The sequence below is a fragment of the Sinocyclocheilus grahami genome, unplaced genomic scaffold (genome assembly GCF_001515645.1).
Source record: "Sinocyclocheilus grahami isolate Dianchi unplaced genomic scaffold, SAMN03320097.WGS_v1.1 scaffold512.1, whole genome shotgun sequence".
NCBI classification, from domain to species: Eukaryota; Metazoa; Chordata; class Actinopteri; order Cypriniformes; family Cyprinidae; genus Sinocyclocheilus; species Sinocyclocheilus grahami.
In genome coordinates, this window is record NW_015505691.1 from 1,168,408 (window position 1) to 1,175,956 (window position 7,549).

General features: G+C 37.8%; 1 pseudogene; it reads left to right on the top strand.

The window, feature by feature from the left end:
* Nucleotides 1–1,040: 1,040 nt before the first annotated feature.
* Nucleotides 1,041–7,220, top strand: LOC107554743 (uncharacterized; annotated as a pseudogene).
* The last annotated feature ends 329 nt before the right edge of the window (nucleotides 7,221–7,549 follow it).

Sequence of the window (7,549 nt, forward strand, 5' to 3'; positions counted from 1 at the left end):
AGCAAGTTGTTAAAACGAAATCTTGCATATTAGATTCAATCAACAAGGAGAGAGAAAAGAAAATCCAAGAAAAGCAGTTGTATATCAAAACGATTGCTGATGTTCTTCTACTGATAGCCACACAGAATATTTCTCAGAGAGGTCATAGAGAGTCTGAGGATTCAAACAACAAAGGAAACTTCATTGCCATTTTGGAAGAGATAGCCAAACATGATCCTCTGGTAAAGAAGCGAATGAATGCTTATGGAAATTCTAAATACACTAGCAGTGGGATTCAAAATGAAATATTGGAATGCTTGGCAGAGATGGTACGGACTGAAATCATAAAAGAAGTTAAAGAAAGTGAAGTGTTCAGTGTCATAGCTGATGAAACCAAAGATCTGAGGAAAAAGGAGCATGTGTCTCTGGTCTTGAGATATTATTACAATGGCACTGTACATGAAAGTTTTTTTTAACTTTCAGCAGGCTGACAGCCTAGATGCAGCAGGGTTAAGCAGCATGATAATCAAGTGTCTTGAAAAGCATGGCCTTGAATATCGGACCAACCTGGTGGGGCAGGGTTATGATGGTGCTGCTGTGATGAGTGGGAAACACTCAGGTGTTTCCAAAAGGATCCAAAGGATCCATATGCCTTTTACGTACACTGCACTGCCCACTGTTTAAATGTAGTGCTTGTAGACAGTGTCAAGTCTGTACCTGAAGCAGATACATTCTTTGCAGTTCTTCAGAGGCTTTACACTTTCATATCTGGCTCATATGTACATCAAAGGTGGCTTGAAATTCAGCAGGACATGTACAGTGGCCAGCCTCGCGAACTTCAAAAACTGAGTGACACAAGGTGGGCATGTAGGTATTCAGCTTGTCGCAATTTGACAGATAGGCTCCCTGCAGTATTTCGTCTTCTTCAGGAGATTGTTCATGACAGTAGTGGGGATCGCTCAGTAGAAGCACGAGGCTTACTAGCACAACTTGATTTAAGTTTTATTGGTCATTTGGAAACCTTCAACAAAATACTTGGCCAGTCAAAATTTTTGCCCGATATGCTCCAGTCACCTTCAGTGGATTTGGCAACAGCTGTTAATATTGTTGAAGCATTGCTTGACACGTTGCAGCAGTACAGAGATGAGAACTTTTTTGAGGACATGTGGAAAGAGGTGGAGGAAATGGTTGCAAAGTGCCAAGTCAGTTTGGAAAAAGTAGAAAAGAGACAGCAGGTCCTGAGCAGCAAGTTGTGTGGATCCGTAATTACTTCCTCAACTGGTGCACGTAGAGAGAACTTGGGTGACAAGGAAGCCTTTAAAAGGCATATATTCTATCCAGTGATTGACTCATTTATGGGTGAGCTGCATAGGAGATTCTCTAAGAGAAACTGTGCAATTATGCATGGAATCCAAGCACTTCACACTAAAAGCAGCACTTTCTTGCAGGAAGAACCACTTTTTTCATTTGCTGAAATATTTGATTCAAACATTGAAGATTTGAAGCATGAGCTGTATCAGACCACAAATTACTTCTCTCATTGAATTTGTGGTATTTCTGGAGCCCTTTAAGGAGGTGTTTCATGAGGTTTTCAGACTGTGTAAGATAGCCATTGTAACACCTGTAAGTAGTGCTGCATGTGAACGTAGTTTTTCGGCACTTAAGCGGATCAAAAACCATCTCAGAACAACAATGGGGGATGAGAGACTGAGCCATCTAGGAGTTTTGAGCATTGAATCAAGATGGACTAAATCATTAAATATGGACGAGTTTGTAAGATGTTTTAGCAGCAACCATAAAAATCGCAGAATTGTACTTTTTTAAATGAACCAGGCACATATACCCGTTATAGGCCACATTTTACTTAATCCACTGTAAATTAAATCCACTGTATTTGGTCTTCAGAAGGCCAGAGTGTTTTTGTTGTGATTTGTTTTTTTGTTTTGTCAGTATTTACAGTTGTGAGGCTAAAAGGAGTTTTTCTTCAAATATCTTGTAGTTTTGCAATGCTGTGTGGCACAATCTAGATAATTTCTTGAATTTTGTGTCAAGCAAAGTGAACGAAATGTCCCAAATAAAATAATAAAAAAACAAAAAAAATTGAATGTGTACTGTATGTGATTTCTCTGAAGATAGTAACAAAACGTCCTTTGACACATCCAGAAACTTGGAGTCTAATTCCCCGCACCTGTCACTGCTAATCAAGCTCCCTATATCCTTGCACTCTCCTCGCTGTCACAGTTGTCTGGTCTCACAGTTGGCTATGCTTACTTACCTGGTTCCTACCTGTTTCCAAGCTCCCCTGATGACCTGCTCCTACACTCCTTTGTTCCCCGTGCTCCGCTGTTCTCCTAGGATTCCCTGAAAAAGGACTCATTACTCCTCACCGAAAAGAACCCAGAACCCTTGCCATTCCCCTAATACTCACCTGGATCAGTTGTCTTGCTTACACCTGCCTGCTCGGTTAACAAACCTGCTGTTGTGTGCACTTACCTCCGTGTTCCTTTGTGTATTTGCTGACACATTTATAAGTGAACTATAATTGTCCATGAAGGCTGGAAGTGAAAAACGTATATTCAGGTTTGCATAATTATTAGGTATGTTTTCTTTTACAGATAAAATTAGCCAAAAAAGAGATTTAACTCAGACTGAAAAGTCAAAAATGATTAAACGCCCATGAGAAGGATGCAATACTAGAATTTTCAAAGTTAAGGCATGACCATTGGACAGCTAAATGTTTATTGGATCAGCAGGGTCAGAAAAAAAACAGGTTGAGAAGACGCATGTTAGCTGCAAAAGAATGAAGAATTAATGTGAAGAATTAGGTGTGAAACCATCAGGAACCCTTTAGTCTCCAGCACCATCATTTTCCAGAACCGCAACCTTCCTGGAGTCTCCAGAAGTGCAATGTTTCAGATTCTCAGAGACTTTGCTTGGGTAAAAAATCCTAACGGCGCAGGACATAACGGATGGGCTTGAGTAACTTTTCCATGCTTGTGGCTTGGAGGAAGAATGGAAAACAAAGGTGGTCTCTGTGTGCACGGATGGAGCTGCAGTCAACGTTGGAGTTTACAATGGCGTTGTCCCCAAATTATGTCAGATGTTGGCGATCGGGGATTCCCTTGTGTACCCTTCTGTGTTTCTTGCCCCTTTTTAGTTTACCAATCAATGGTTTACTGGCTTTCACATCTCTGCAGCAAAGCCAAATCTTTGTGTGGCCAGGAGACCCAGCGCAGCAGTGTCCAGTGCCTCTACACCAAGCACCACTGTCTCTGTAAGTAATAGCATAATCCACATTGTATTATATTAAATGCAAGTACATAGTAGTTAAGGCCATCTAATATAAAGTGGGAGCCACCACTGTGATGCAGTTTAATTAAGCATCGGCCATTTTCAATTAATAGTCATAAATGGTTATGTTCATTAGAATGATTTTTGAAGGATCATGTAACGATGCTGAAATTGTGTTCTAATAATGACATTTATTTCTGTGTATATGCATGTTATTGTAATCTTATATTTACAAAATCTATTATATTTCACTTCATGATTGTACAGACACCATATCCTCAAGTTCCAGCCCCTGTCCACAGAGCCACTGCAGATGTGTCTAGTCCCGTGGAGCCATGCAGTATTGTGAAGTAATTTCATCTTCTATTGGTCTAAAAATTTAATTACATCAGCTGTCGCCAGACAGCTGACACAATTATTAACACTTTGGAAAGAAATTTATCTATTTTGTTCTTTTCACTTGAAGTATGTCTGGCGATGTGAAAAGGCTCACATGCACTGACATTTTGAATATGACTTTTGGTTACACTTTATTTTAAGGTGTCCTTGTTACAGTGTAATTATACATTTAAGTACTGAGTAATATAATATAATTAACTACATGTACTTACTATATGGTTAGGATTAGGGTTACGTGCATTTAATTATACATAATTATTTGTTATTATAATAGTAAGTACGTGTAACAAGGACACCTTGTTAAAATAAAGAGTTACCTGATTTTTATAACCAATAGTTTCTAATAGTTCAATAGTTTTTTTTCTTCTTTTTTTTTTTTTGGAAGACAGTAGTGAATAATTTGAAGTTATCAGTTTCACTGTCATAATAATCACTGTAATACCAAAGCTATTTCATTGAAAACAATAACTGCAATGATAGTTTTATGTGAAAGTAGTCATGGATAAATAAAATGTATTAGATGCGAGCCCTCTGGCACCGTATTTGAAAAAATACAGTAAGAGATTTAGGCTTCCTAATTGATGATAACCTAAAATTAGATAAGCAAATTAACTCAGTGGTTCGGGCTGGTTTTTATAATTTGCGTTTATTAGCCAAAGTTAAACCGTTCTTAAACTCAGGCTCTGAAAGAGTAATCCATGCCTTTATTCTATCACGGCTGGATTTCTGTAATTCTTTGTATTCTGGCATCACTGCCACATCTTAGTCTCGACTACAATCAGTACAAAATGCTGCGGCGAGGTTACTAAAAAAGGCAAAGAAATATGAATCAATCACCCCTGTGTTAGTTTCTTTAAATTGGCTCCCAGTCCATTTTAGAATTAAATATAAAATTTTACTGTTCGTGTTCAAATCTTTAAACAACCAGGCCCCATTGTATTTGACAAACCTCTTAATCCCATATAATCCTCCTAGAACATTACGATCAGAGAATCAAAAATTACTTGTAGTGCCTAGAACAAATCGCCTACATAAAGGCGATCGGGCCAAGACTTTGGAATGAGTTGCCTCTGCCGATCAGGTCTGCCAAATCACTGTCAATTTTTAAGAATCTGTTGAAAGCACATCTAATGTTGGTAGCATACAATGATTGAGGTGGCATTTTATATGCCGATGTGGTGTTTTATGTTGTCGATGTTTGTTTTTATTCTTGTACTTTTTATGTAAAGCACTTTGGTTCAACCTCGGTTGTGTTTTAAATGGTGCTATATAAATAAAGAAACAAGATAAATAAAATACTTAAATGAATTACCTTACTTAACTAAATGATTTGTCTTTTTTCCTTCAAAGACAGCGCCTTCTGGGGCATTATTGCAAGCTCCATCTGTAGTTCCGCTTCCTCGTTTGTGGCCGGAGACCTTGCCACCAGAGGATCACAAGTGGATTGGCAAAAGGCTTTTCAAAATGAGATAAGGCTCACATGCACTGACATTTTGAATATGACTTTTGGTTACACTTTATTTTAAGGTGTCCTTGTTACAGTGTAATTATACATTTAAGTACTGAGTAATATAATATAATTAACTACATGTACTTACTATATGGTTAGGATTAGGGTTACGTGCATTTAATTATACATAATTATTTGTTATTATAATAGTAAGTACGTGTAACAAGGACACCTTGTTAAAATAAAGAGTTACCTGATTTTTATAACCAATAGTTTCTAATAGTTCAATAGTTTTTTTTCTTCTTTTTTTTTTTTTGGAAGACAGTAGTGAATAATTTGAAGTTATCAGTTTCACTGTCATAATAATCACTGTAATACCAAAGCTATTTCATTGAAAACAATAACTGCAATGATAGTTTTATGTGAAAGTAGTCATGGATAAATAAAATGTATTAGATGCGAGCCCTCTGGCACCGTATTTGAAAAAATACAGTAAGAGATTTAGGCTTCCTAATTGATGATAACCTAAAATTAGATAAGCAAATTAACTCAGTGGTTCGGGCTGGTTTTTATAATTTGCGTTTATTAGCCAAAGTTAAACCGTTCTTAAACTCAGGCTCTGAAAGAGTAATCCATGCCTTTATTCTATCACGGCTGGATTTCTGTAATTCTTTGTATTCAGGCATCACCGCCACATCTTTGTCTCGACTACAATCAGTACAAAATGCTGCGGCGAGGTTACTAAAAAAGGCAAAGAAATATGAATCAATCACCCCTGTGTTAGTTTCTTTAAATTGGCTCCCAGTCCATTTTAGAATTAAATATAAAATTTTACTGTTCGTGTTCAAATCTTTAAACAACCAGGCCCCATTGTATTTGACAAACCTCTTAATCCCATATAATCCTCCTAGAACATTACGATCAGAGAATCAAAAATTACTTGTAGTGCCTAGAACAAATCGCCTACATAAAGGCGATCGGGCCAAGACTTTGGAATGAGTTGCCTCTGCCGATCAGGTCTGCCAAATCACTGTCAATTTTTAAGAATCTGTTGAAAGCACATCTAATGTTGGTAGCATACAATGATTGAGGTGGCATTTTATATGCCGATGTGGTGTTTTATGTTGTCGATGTTTGTTTTTATTCTTGTACTTTTTATGTAAAGCACTTTGGTTCAACCTCGGTTGTGTTTTAAATGGTGCTATATAAATAAAGAAACAAGATAAATAAAATACTTAAATGAATTACCTTACTTAACTAAATGATTTGTCTTTTTTCCTTCAAAGACAGCGCCTTCTGGGGCATTATTGCAAGCTCCATCTGTAGTTCCGCTTCCTCGTTTGTGGCCGGAGACCTTGCCACCAGAGGATCACAAGTGGATTGGCAAAAGGCTTTTCAAAATGAGATCCAAAGGATAGTCAGAGCTTCGTGATATCCTCCAGCTCTGGTATTACCCACCACAGCCAGCACTTATCTACAATAAGGCTCCAGCTCCAGGCAGATTCTTTTGTCATTCTCTTCAGCTGTGGATGCTGTACAAGCTGTGGAGGGTTAAGGTTCTCTGTCCCAATCCTGCCTGTAGACTGCATCAGCTAACAGGAGTTGGTCTGCACAAAAGGGCACGGCAGGTTCTAGACATTGTCAGAACGTACAACATGGTCACAAAAACCCTCATCTGTACCAAGTGTAGAGCCTTGCAAGTGTCCTGGAGTCAGACTGTCCTGCAACAGCTAGATCTGGGCCATCGCTCTGAGTTTAGAGTCATCCTCACGCGGAAGTAAGCACACTTTCATTTTGCATCCTGTTGTTTAGCCTTTATCACATATATACATATATATATATATATATATATATATATATATATATATATATAATATATATATATATGCAAATACTTTACAAATCAAATATTTAAAATACATGAATGTGTGTATTTTGCTTTTTCTAAGGTATGCCTGTGATATGCGGGTCATCCAGCTCCTGCGTGAGCGTAGTCTAGGCAATAGCCCCACGCAGGTGATCAAGCAGCTGCGTGAAAACCACAGTGAGGAGTTGGCTCCAGTGTCTGGCCCGGTACACTGTAGCGTCTCGACCAATCTGACACACTAATTTTTATTTGATTTAACAAATCAATTATTCATAAGATTAACAAATCGTCACAGTCCCCTCACTCAATAAACTGGATGCCAGGATTTCTGCTGAACACCATCCCCCCTTGGTCACCTATACCAACTGTATGTGTGTGTGTGTGTGTGTGTGTGTATGTGTATGTTAGACCAGTTTATGTAGGATGTTAGACCAGTTTATGTGTTTATGTAGGATGTTAGACCAGTTTATGTGTTTATGTAGGATGTTAGACCAGTTTATGTGTTTATGTAGTATGTTAGACTAGTTTAAGTGTTTATGTAGTTAATAAAACCTTACTTCATT